The sequence below is a fragment of the Procambarus clarkii genome, unplaced genomic scaffold (assembly GCF_040958095.1).
Source record: "Procambarus clarkii isolate CNS0578487 unplaced genomic scaffold, FALCON_Pclarkii_2.0 HiC_scaffold_95, whole genome shotgun sequence".
Lineage (NCBI taxonomy): Eukaryota > Metazoa > Arthropoda > Malacostraca > Decapoda > Cambaridae > Procambarus > Procambarus clarkii.
In genome coordinates, this window is record NW_027189128.1 from 4,314,483 (window position 1) to 4,328,002 (window position 13,520).

A 13,520-nucleotide genomic window follows, 5' to 3' on the forward strand; every position below is an offset into this window, starting at 1 on the left:
GCAAGGTTCACCACACCACCATACATGACCACAAGGTTCACCACGCCACCATACATGACCACAAGGTTCACCACACCACCATACATGACCACAAGGTTCACCACACCACCATACATGACCTCATGGTTCACCACACCACCATACATGACCCCAAGGTTCACCACACCAGCATACATGACCACAAGGTTCACCACACCAGCATACATGACCACAAGGTTCACCACACCACCATACATGACCACAAGGTTCACCACACCACCATACATGACCCCAAGGTTCACCACACCAGCATACATGACCACAAGGTTCACCACACCAGCATACATGACCACAAGGTTCACCACACCACCATACATGACCACAAGGTTCATCACACCACCATACATGACCACAAGGTTCACCACACCACTATACATGACCTTGTGGTCATGTACGGTGGTGTGGTGAACCTTGTATCTGGTACACCATACCACCAGTCCTGCCCTCTGCTGTATCTGGTACACCATACCACCACTCCTGCCCTCTGCTGTATCTGGTACACCATACCACCACTCCTGCCCTCTGCTGTATCTGGTACACCATACCATCCCTACTGCCCACTGCTGTATCTGGTACACCATACCACCCCTCCTGCCCACTGCTGTATCTGGTACACCATACCACCACTCCTGCCCACTGCTGTACCTGGTACACCATACCACCCCTCCTGCCCTCTGCTGTATCTGGTACACCATACCACCCCTCCTGCCCTCTGCTGTATCTGGTACACCATACCACCCCACCTGCCCTCTACTGTATCTGGTACACCATACCACCCCTCCTGCCCTCTGCTGTATCTGGTACACCATACCACCCATCTTGCCCTCTACTGTATCTGGTACACCATACCACCCCTCCTGCCCTCTGCTGTATCTGGTACACCATACCACCACTCCTGCCCTCTGCTGTATCTGGTACAACATACCACCCCTCCTGCCCTCTGCTGTATCTGGTACACCATACCACCCCTCCTGCCCTCTGCTGTATCTGGTACACCATACCACCCCTCCTGCCCTCTGCTGTATCTGGTACACCATACCACCACTCCTGCCCTCTGCTGTATCTGGTACACCATACCACCCCTCCTGCCCTCTGCTGTATCTGGTACACCATACCACCCCTCCTGCCCTCTGCTGTATCTGGTACACCATACCACCACTCCTGCCCTCTGCTGTATCTGGTACACCATACCACCACTCCTGCCCTCTGCTGTATCTGGTACACCATACCATCCCTCCTGCCCTCTGCTGTATCTGGTACACCATACCACCACTCCTGCCCTCTGCTGTATCTGGTACACCATACCACCCCTCCTGCCCTCTGTTGTATCTGGTACACCATACCATCCCTCCTGCCCTCTGCTGTATCTGGTACACCATACCACCACTCCTGCCCTCTGCTGTATCTGGTACACCATACCACCCCTCCTGCCCTCTGTTGTATCTGGTATACCATACCACCCCTCCTGCCCTCTGCTGTATCTGGTACACCATACCACCCCTCCTGCCCTCTGTTGTATCTGGTACACCAATTCCACCCCTCCTGCCCTCTGTTGTATCTGGTATACCATACCACCCCTCCTGCCCTCTGCTGTATCTGGTACACCATACCACCCCTCCTGCCCTCTGTTGTATCTGGTACACCATACCACCACTCCTGCCCTCTGTTGTATCTGATACACCATACCACCACTCCTGCCCTCTGCTGTATCTGGTATACCATACCACCACTCCTGCTCTCTGCTGTATCTGGTATACCGACGTTGCACTAGGCCCTTCTAGCAAACTCTAGGAACTTTACTTGCTGCCACCACCAAACCAAAAAAAGTATTTAAAAGATTAATTAATCGTAGTCTGGACTAATTAATTAACCATCAATTCCTTGGGGCTTTTTACTTGGAAAAAGTCCCCAATTTCTTGGAAAAGGGGGGGGGGTATGATTTTACGTTAAGTGAGGAATTCAATAGTAAAACAAGGGGATATATTTGATTTTAAAATGGAATAGGCTTGCTTGCAATATGAATATCGACTTGCCCAATAAACCAGTCTCGTGGGGGGGGCCACAGCAAAGACCATCACATATAAATTGGACCAACTCAGAAATACCAATATATATAAACAAAGTTTATTAAAACAAAACTCATCAAAATGGACATAAAAACCACTCCCTAATTTTAAATATATTCTAAGAGGCACGGATGGAGGATCAACTGTTAAAGCACTTTACCGAATATTCTAAATCCAGCTGATGCTGTACTGGCTGCTTGGGGGCTGAGATGGTGACCCCATGTCGGTCCACGCCACACTGACCTATTCTGCTCTCTCAAGCCAAGAGACTGTCCTAGGCTAGTATCAATCCGCCAGGCTTATTAAATTACCAAACAAGGTGTAGCGAGTAGATTATCCCAATAATATACTCGCTCCAAGTGCATTGTTAATATTCCTGTCAACCTTTGGAGATGAATGAGGTGAGGCGTTGCCCGGGCAACACGGTGAGGTGTTGCCCGAGCATATAAGCAGCAGAATAGCAAACATTAACCAGAGTCAACTTTCAAGTGTGGTCTAAGAGCAGGCACTTGCGAGATACTGTACCAACGCTTAGTGCGCTCAACTCACACCAAAGTATCACCTGTGTACTTCTGTATATTCAAACAAATATATATATAGTATCTTAGTGTCTGTGTTTATTGTCACCATACTTTACGTAACAATAGAAGTGTTACATTGGTGACCCAGTGAGTGAAAAAGAACACCTAGTCACAAACTAGATCTTCGTCATGGATTTATCTACCAGGTTTCCAGCATACAACACAGATGAGCCAGAATTTTGGTTCATGCAGATGGAGGCTATTTTCGACCTTCACGAAATTTCGACTAAAAAAGCCCGATATGCCTGTACCCTGCCAACAATTACCTCGGAGGCTATGCACACTGCCTCCGCTGTCATCACCGCACCATCACCGGACACCAGGACGTACACTGCATTGAAGGCCGCTCTTCTACAGGCAGCAATGAAACGCCGCATTCAACAAAGGGACCAACTCCTCACTGACAAAAGATTAGCAGACAAAACACCAGCTCAGCTTCTGCGGCATATTCAGTATGTGATGCATACCGCAACTGGCCCAGCCCCCAGCGAGATTGTGAGATCACTGTGGATACAACTCTGTCCAAAACACATTCAACCGGCCCTATTCAGTATGGCTGACGACACCCCATTAGCCCAGCTGGCTACACTGGCAGACCGGCTTCATACGACGTCTGATAACGCTACGCTGTCCCATCCCAGTGTAACACAGCAGACTACAGACATCCAACAACTCGACGTCCTCCAGAACCGGCGTTTCTTCCACCCAGGGAGGACGTACCGTGCGAATCCAGTATCAGTCTCTAGGCGACAGCGAGAACATCGTGGAGAGCTTTGTTCTTACCACCAGAAGTTCGGACACCAAGCCCGCAACTGTAGGGCTCCTTGTTCCTGGTCGGGAAACTACTTCGGCGGGGACTGTTAACGGCCAGTAACCCCGCCATTTCAAACACTACACTGCTCCACATATCTGACGTCATAACCAAACGCCGTTTCCTCGTTGACACAGGTGCAGCAGCTAGTGTGTTGCCTCCCCCACTGGTCAAACCAACCCGTACTCCTGGTTTGGACTTACGAGCCGCCAATGGTACGTCCGTCCGTACATATGGGACCCGCGCCCTGGTTCTCGAGTTCGCCTCTCTGGGTCGCTTTACGTGGACTTTCCTCATAGCGGATGTGGAACAACCCATTCTTGGATGGGATTTCCTGCAACACCATCGACTTATTGTGGATCCCGCAGGTGCAGTACTTCGAGCCTCTCCTAGTACCTCTACACAAGTTAACATCGTCACCCCAGTCGCATCTACGGAACTTCAAGCACTCCTGGATGAATTCAAAGATGTGACCCAACCCACCAGCCCTCGACCAGAGGTGCAACATACGATTACGCATCACATTACTACAACGGGAGCACCTACCTTCGCCAGACCACGCCGCCTGGCACCGGAACGACTGGCGGTAGCACGTGCTGAATTCAATAAGCTACAGGAGGCGGGAATAATCCGCCCTTCGAACAGTCCATGGGCTTCACCTCTCCATATGGTCCCGAAAACAGCCCCAGGGGAATGGCGCCCTTGCGGAGACTACAGGGCTCTCAACGTTCGTAGTCTGCCGAATCGCTACCCAATGCCACACATCCAGGATTTCTCACAGGGATTGAGCAACGCAACCGTTTTTTCGAAAATTGACCTTGTGCGGGCATTTCACCAGATCCCTGTGGAACCGGCAGACATTCCGAAAACAGCGATCACAACACCTTTTGGACTGTTTGAATTCGTCCGGATGCCTTTTGGTCTACGGAATGCAGCCCAGACATTCCAACGCTTCATCGACCAAGTAGTTAAGGACCTTCCTTTTTGCTACGCCTACATTGACGATCTGCTGGTGGCCAGTACATCACCAACAGAACATCTGCTACACCTCCGACTTCTTCTCACCCGTCTGCGCAACTTCGGCTTGCAGCTCAACTCCGAGAAGTGTATTTTCCATGTTCCAGAGCTGGATTTCTTGGGACACCGTGTGTCAGCAGCAGGGGTCCAACCACTAGAGAAGAAAATCGAGGCAATCAAGGAATTCCCGCGCCCATCTACTCCAAAGAAGTTGCAAGAATTTCTTGGTGTAGTGAATTTTTATCATCGATTCATCCCACAATTTTCGGACATCTTGCGACACTTATACGACCTCTTACGTGGTCGGAAACTCACGTCCCGTCTTCCGTTGGAGTGGACTCCCCAGGCAGAGACATCATTCACCGACATAAAACACAAGCTGGCGGAATTCACCTTGCTCGCACACCCAGTGTCTGACGCTCCCACCAATCTATCTACCGACGCTTCAAACACAGCAATTGGTGCTGTACTACAACAGCTCGTTGAAGGAGAATGGCGCCCAATTGCATTCTTTTCAGCTTGAATGTCACCCACTGAAGAGAAGTACAGCACTTTTGATAGGGAACTGCTCGCCATCTACTCAGCCATACAACATTTCCAGCACTTTCTCGAGGGGCGGAACTTCCACATCCTCACAGACCACAAACCTCTCACTTATGCGCTGGCGGCCAAGGGTGATGGTCACTCTCCTCGATTAGCCAACCACCTGGGATTTATTTCCCAATTTACCTCGGATATCCGTCATGTCAAAGGAACTAATAATGTCATAGCCGATGCACTGTCTCGACCCACCATAAACCACGTCGTGACAAACCCAGCTCAGGTGGACTATTGTGTAATCAGTAAGGCCCAACGGGAAGACCCTGATCGACAGCGATTACGAACATCTGACACAGCTCTCCGGTTCATCGAGATTCCCATGGAAGTTGGCAGAAGTATAATCTGTGACACCTCACGGACGGGAGCACTTAGGCCTTACATTCCTGCCCAGTTTCGCTGGAAAACGTTCTCAGTATTTCACTCGTGCGAGTACGTGCTTCCCAGAAACTACTAACGGAGCGTGTTGTATGGCCAGGAATCAATGCCGATGTTCGACGATGGACTCGCTCATGTCTCCAGTGCCAGCGAGCGAAAACACATCGTCACACAAAGAGCCCTCTTCAACAGTTTCCGTTACCTTCTGACCGTTTCGAGGTGGTGCATGTAGACATCGTTGGACCATTACCGTCGGCAAGAGGATATTCTTATCTACTCACCTGCATCGATCGATTCTCCAGATGGCCGGAAGCAATCCCATTAATCAACATCTCAGCTGAGTCAGTGGTCCAGGCTTTCCTCTTTGGATGGGTCGCCCGTTTTGGCAGCCCCTCTGTCATCATCACCGACCAAGGACGACAGTTCGAATCATATCTATGGAAGGAACTTATGGAATTCCTCGGCACCACACATAACAGAACCACAGCATACCACCCTGAGTCGAACGGAATGGTAGAACGCTTTCATAGACAACTAAAAGCTGCCCTAAGAGCTCAAGCAAGCCCTGATGATTGGATCGACAACCTTCCATTAGTCTTGCTTGGCATCCGTTCGATCACGAAGGAGGGCAGTGGATTCTCGGCAGCAGACTTAGTATACGGATCTAGCCTGCGGCTTCCGGGCGAATTTTTAACCCCAACGCCACTTATCACACCCCCAGACCCCACTTTTGTCCAGAAATTACGGGCGGCCATGACAAACATTCGGCCTACACCACCACGCCAACCGACAACTCGTGCTACATATGTGCCTCATGAGCTCCACACAACTGAATACGTGTTTGTAAGAGTCGACGCTGTTCGACGCCCTCTACAGTCACCTTACGAAGGACCATTTAAAGTGGTTTCTCGAACACCGAAGTTCTTCACCATTGAACGCCGAGGACAGCGGGTAAACATCTCCATCGATCGCCTTAAACCAGCACACTGTGACGCTGCCCCAGACATCCCTCCAGAGACACATCCGCCGACTACGCAGTTCACTTTTCGACCACAGTTACCAGCAGCACCGCCACCTACGACAACGGACGATCCTGTACGACCTCCCACCCTACAACCCCAGTTACCAGCCGCACCACAACCTGATCCTACAACGACGGACGATCCTGTGCGACTTCCCACCCTACGACCCCAGTTAGATGACATCAGCGAAGAGGAGGAAGTTAACTTTGATGGTTATGTAACGCGAGCAGGGCGTACAATTCACCGACCAGCTAAGTTCCTTGATCAAGTATTTTTCCTTTCATCCCCTGGGAGGGGGAGTTCTGTAGCGAGTAGATTATCCCAATAATATACTCGCTCCAAATGCATTGTTAATATTCCTGTCAACCTTTGGAGATGAATGAGGTGAGGCGTTGCCCGGGCAACACGGTGAGGTGTTGCCCGAGCATATAAGCAGCAGAATAGCAAACATTAACCAGAGTCAACTTTCAAGTGTGGTCTAAGAGCAGACACTTGCGAGATACTGTACCGACGCTCAGTGCGCTCAACTCACACCAAAGTATCACCTGTGTACTTCTGTATATTCGACCAAATATATATATAGTATCTTAGTGTCTGTGTTTATTGTCAGCATACTTTACGTAACAATAGAACTGTTACAAAGGTTTAAATTGAACAAGGTAATTTTAATTTACTGGCCAACCCAGATGGTTGAATTCTTATTGAACTGCTGGTAATTCTATTAGGCATCTTGGAAAAATCTATATCCAATCACAATATTGACTAGTGACCTGAATTTATACTTTGAGTTAATAAATATGGGAGAGTGTAGTCACTCCCTAGCCACTTAACCTTGACCCAGGGTACGTCATAGGCTATGCCTGGTGAGCTAGTTCCCTCTACTGTAACTGATCACTGTCTTTTTGACGGTATACGGGCCCTGATCTTTAACTCTACATGTTAACCTAACCTAAGACCTCAAACCAGATTAGTTATTACTGTATTTATGGAAATATTCATTACTTGATGAATTAATACAAGGGAGACAGCCATTTTGTAACTAACGTGCAAATCCTTTAATCCCAAGGGAGATGACCTTCCACAGCTTCTCAGGTAAAGAGTACCCTGTGACTACGTCTTGTGAGACCACGTGGTATTATTTATTGCCAATGATCAGAGATCTATAATTTCTAAGACAACAAGATTAGTTTTTTACAACTCCTGCCCTCTGCTGTATCTGGTACACCATACCTCCACTCCTGCCCTCTGCTGTATCTGGTATACCATTCCACCCCTCCTGCCCTCTGCTGTATCTGGTACACCATACCACCACTCCTGCCCTCTGCTGTATCTGGTACACCATACCACCACTCCTGCCTATCACAGAACACATGTATCTAAATTGGTTGATTTTGCTGTGATGAATTTCGAGGGAACTTGACAGACTGATACTTAGATCTTTTACTAGCTCCTGCTATTTTTCTTGTCAGGTAGGAGTTAGAGGATCCTCCTAGGCTATCTTCTCCATCCAGCATTCCTGCATTAAGAACTTCTCTTTTATCAATGTTGGACTTAATAATCCCAAAGGGGGCAAAGGGTTTGCTGACTTCGGATAATAGTTTCCTCAATGTTAGGTTCGTGGTTTCTGGTTCCGCGACTTCATGATCAGATGTTGTTTCCCATTTGACTTGTAATTCCTTCATCTTCTCAGGTACGTTGAAGTCAGGAAATTCTGATTCAATCAATTGATTTCAATTTAAATTATTTGAGGCCCGAGACTGGAGAGGCATATTTATTCACATAACAACTCTCAATTGGCCTTGTGATAAATGGTTAGCAGTTCATTCTCACTGCTGATTGTTCATTGCAAATTATCTACACACGGGTTGTTGCTAATTTCAGTTTTATTTGGGCTATTGGACTTCTTCAAGTGCATGTCTAAGGTTGCTTGAAGCAGGAACAGTGAAGAATTAGCTCCAAACAAAACTGAGGCAAATCTGTATATGATTATTTAACTGTATGGATCACTAGGATCCTTTATCCATAGAAACTTTGTGTAGTTACGGTCCTCTTCTTGAACACCTACCCAAAGGAATGCTTTACTTGTATCGGCCATGAATGCAAGTCCCTATGAGAAACTTTAACAGCATGTTGTACAGCCTTTGTGTCAGGGTTGGGCCAGTTTGAAGGCAGTCATTCAATGAGACACTATTCTGCTTCGTCTTAGTACTGCAGTTAAATACTACCCTTAGTGGGGTAGTGGTGGAATTTTTCCTTACTGCATGATGCGGCAAATAATGTCCTTCCTTAGAGTCATCATTGGTGACAGCTTTGATAAATTTATTATCAAGTTGTACTTGTATTCTGTCATGGTACAATTTCATGTTCTCAGGTTGTCTATTTAAGCACATCACCTGAGACCTTAATTGGTTTTGTGCCTTGAAATGATTTACTGGAAGTTGAGGATAATTCCGCTTCCAAGGTAGCCTAACCCAGCATTGATTGTCCCTGTAGACAACTGAGTCCATGTATTGTTTGTATGTCCAGTCATCATCAGGTCTAGATTGTTCAGGGACGATGCCTAAGGTGGCTAGATCCCATAATTTATGTACCGTACCAATTGGTGATCAGTACCACCAATCCTGCTTATTGTAATATCTGGTAAACCATACCACCACACCTGCCTTAAACAGTATCTGGTACACCCTACCACCACTAATGCCATATGTCGTATCTGGCACACCATACCACCACTAATGCCTTATGCAGTATCTGGTACACCATACCACCACTAATACCTTATGCAGTGTCTGGTACACCATACCAATACTAATGCCTTAAACAGTAATTGGTACAGAATATATCACCACACCTGCCTTGTGTAGTATCTGGTATACCATACTACTCTAATACCTTATGAAGTATCTGGCTCACCATACCACCACTATTGCCTTATGCAGTATCTGGTACACCATACCACCACTAATGATTTAAACAGTAATTGGTACAGAATATCACCACACCTGCCTTGTGTAGTATCCGGTATACCATATTACTCTAATACCTTGTGAAGTATCTGCTTCACCATACCACCACGTGTGCCTTTGCAGTATCTGTCACCCTGTCCTTCTCACAAATTATGTCTAAATTTGGCTGTTTACCCGTATGACCGAAAATGGACGTAATATGAAAAATGAAAATAAAATTGGGATTTTTTTTCCAAAACCAGTAAGTTAAGGGTCCTCTGGTAGGTTAGGAGGGCAATATCACTCAATTTATTTAAATTTAAAATATTTGTTGCCCGTGACTGGAGAGTTTCAGGCCTTGAGGCCACTAAAGTTTCAAAACGTCATGAAAAATATTAATTGAATGTTTCCTTTCCTAACCTTTCCGAGTAAGCTAGAGGACTTAGGACGGTACAGGTACAACAGAAAAGGACAGTACATCACTTTCGTGAGCCGATTTCATTTCAAATTACGTCCATTTTTGTCCATAGCGTGTATACCAGCGAAGAGCGACATTATTTTTAAGAGGACGGGTTGAGATGTAATTACATTCCAACCTTCCTTCTTAATGCAGTATCTGGTACACCTTACCACCTATCCTGCTGAATACCATAGTACACAATACCTCCACTTCGGCCTAATGGAAAATTGGGTACACCATACCACTACTTGTACCTTTTGCAGAATGTGGAGCACATTACCACCACTCCTGCATAATGCAGTATCTAGTAAACAATATCACCATTCCTGCCTTATGAACTATCTGGTACTCCATACCACCACTACCAACACTTAGTGGGCCCAGGCAGAGGTTTAGGACCCTCGCAGGAATATACTGTCTTCACTCAGAATGTTTGGAAATATGCTTATTATATGGGTTGTGTGTCTTAATATAAACAGGAACATGTTGTACTGAACGGGGTGAGAACAGCTTGAGCTATGTCATCCCTTTGTGTGTATTTATACCTCAATATACTTATCTCAATTTTCACTACTGCCTTATCCATTATCTGGAACAATATACCACCACCACTATTGTCTTATGCAGTATCTGGTACACTATACCACTACTATTGCCTTATGCAGTATCTGGTACACCATTTTAAACCCATGGAAATTAAAAATTTTCACCAATTTTCTATAACTTTTTACCCAGTCGTCGGTTGAAGTTGAAATTTTAATGCAAATTAGCTCTCCATAAATGATAACCAGTGAATAATCTCATAAAGCATAACTTAACACTTTACTCGAAAACTATCCATGCGTACCATGTCTGAACTACAAAATTATACATGTAATAACAAGATTTCCATGTCCCAGTGAGGAGGCATAAATCTCCTCACCGTTTGACCAACTCGTCCTCTTAAAAAGAACGTCACTTTTGGCTCGTATGCGCACTATGGCCAAATTTGGACGTAATTTGAAATGAAATTGACTCACAAAAGTGACGTTCTGTTCCGTTTTCTATTTGAGTCGTCCGGCTTACGCTCAGAGGTTATAAAAGGACACTTTAAATTAACGTTTTTCATACAGTTTTGAAACTTTATGAGAATTTCCTGCCCACCTAACCTATCAGAGGACCCTTAACTTACTGTTGTTGAAAAAAAAATCCCAAATTTATTTTCATTTTCAAATTATGTTCAAATTCGGCCATACGGGCAAACGGCCAAAAGCGACGTTCTTTTTAAGAGGACAGGTTGCTTTGACAATGTTGTGACAAGCGCAGAAGACAGGATCGCCACACAGAACAAGCAGTCCTATGAAGGAAATTTTTCCTCACACACTCGTCAATCTCGCCCTACATTCGTAATTAACGTAAGGATAAGAGAGGATGCACACTAAATTTACAACCAAAAGAAAATAACCACACTACTTTTGATAGTGGATGAAATCTGAGCGCCAATGACAAAAATAAAAGAATTTAAACTTTAATTTATCCAACACACTCAATTTATTAGAATAAACTCAATGAATAATTATGTCAAATACCAATATTAACACCAGCTGTTGACTGTCTATCCCATTATCCAAATAAAAATTAAAGGATGATTTTCTTGCCACTAAACACAAGTTAAATTATATTTTACCAAAAATAAAATAATTCAGCAATGAATGCTTGAAACTATCCCAATAAACTTGTACTACTAATTTTTCTAGAAGGAAATACACTGAATTTTAAGCTGTAAATAATTTATTTTGAATTTATTAATGTCACAATTTCATTAATAAATAAGACCAGTGGACAATTACCAAAATTCCTTTTAATCGTCAAAATTGTCTTTTATTTAATTTAATACAAATTACAATTGTATTAATTAATCCACTGGCACAATTTATAAAATCAAAGAAATGCTTTTGTCGCTCAGAAAATTATCAGCGGGGAGCGCTATAAAGACTTACCGAACTTCCGTTATTTATTTAATTGGACAATTATTTAATTATTAATAATTTATTTATGTTAACCGCTGGTAATTTATTTAAATACAAATACACTGTTTGCTGGAACACACAACTGTAGAACTCTGTAAGGACTACCGATGTATGACACTGTGGTCCTAAAAAAAATATTTCTTGTGCTCTTTCTTAATATTCCAAATTATTTTTTTTTCAAAATTATAAAATATATATTCTCGTGCCGCACACTTAATTGTGAAAATAATTAAAACAATTATTAGTCCCTTGTACACTTGATGGAAGTTACAAGATTAAAAACTGCTGCAGGACTGGTGCTGAGTTACAAGCACGCCGTATGAGTGAGTCCCGCCAAGTTGCTTAAACACTGAAATTAAATTGTCTTTATCACAATATTTTAAAACTGGGCTCACTTTCCGACGCAACACTGGTAATTACTGGTGTCATTTGAAGACACACAATTTTCCACACACCCCAGGTTTCCACAGATCACTGTAATATATGTTCCACACAGTTCTTTCATAGCACACTACAGAAGTGAACCAAAATACAGCCTCACTAACTCTGTAGCCCTTCCAAAAATTTTAAACACCACAAAATTATCTTAAAGAATTTAAAAACAAAACATAAATTCTTATAACACATTTTCGTAATTTTATATAATATTATCATGAGACTTTGGGAGCAATCTACAGCTACCTTATTTTCCAGAATATACAATATGTAATCACTACACTGAATTACTTACCTAAGAATTAATTATTAAAAAATAAAGAAAATTATCCTATACATAAAGTAACTTACAACTGAACTGAACTATGTAAGGAAAACAGAACTATGCTTAATGGGGCACAGATTAATTTTAATGGGGACACTTATTATTTATGGGAATCACTAATTAAAAGGGAATCACTATATTTAAAGGAACGCTATAATTAAAGGGAGTCACTTTTTTTTAAAAGGATCACTAGTTATTTAAAAACAACGGCCGTTCCTACTAGTATGCAAAGTTGTTCCTAATACTTGGAGACCGCAACCAGCCTAGAAGTCCAACAGTACAACACACAACTAGTAATGCACGGCTCTGGACTAGGCTTTATGAACCTACTAGGTACACCTAGTAACCAACCACTACTGTCAATTCACTGCCAAAGATCTGCCTACTTTGTCCTCAGTATACCTCAGTGTCCCGCCTACTTCATACCTAGTTTGCACCTTCACGAAATTGCCTGTGATTCTAGCTCTATGGGGCAGCCTGACAACGCCCTCAAAGATACCACGTAGCATCACACGGTTATTCTTGCCCAGACAGCTCAACATAAGAACTGCTGCTGCGAATTATAATGATACGCCTCCACCTCTGAATCGTTTGACGGGAGTCGAGTACTATACTATATTCAACCAACTCAAATCGGAGCCTAAGTGTCAGCTTCACTGTCAACACTAGGTACTTAATTAATCACTACACTTCTACACTCCTCAACACACAACACGACCGAGTGGAACAGACGTGAGTCGACTGCTGGCTGTCGTGGAGGGTGGACGTGTTCACTGCTCGCTCTGGCAGTTGGTGGTTGTTTGCCAGTTTTGGCCATTTGGGGGCGTGTGTGTCT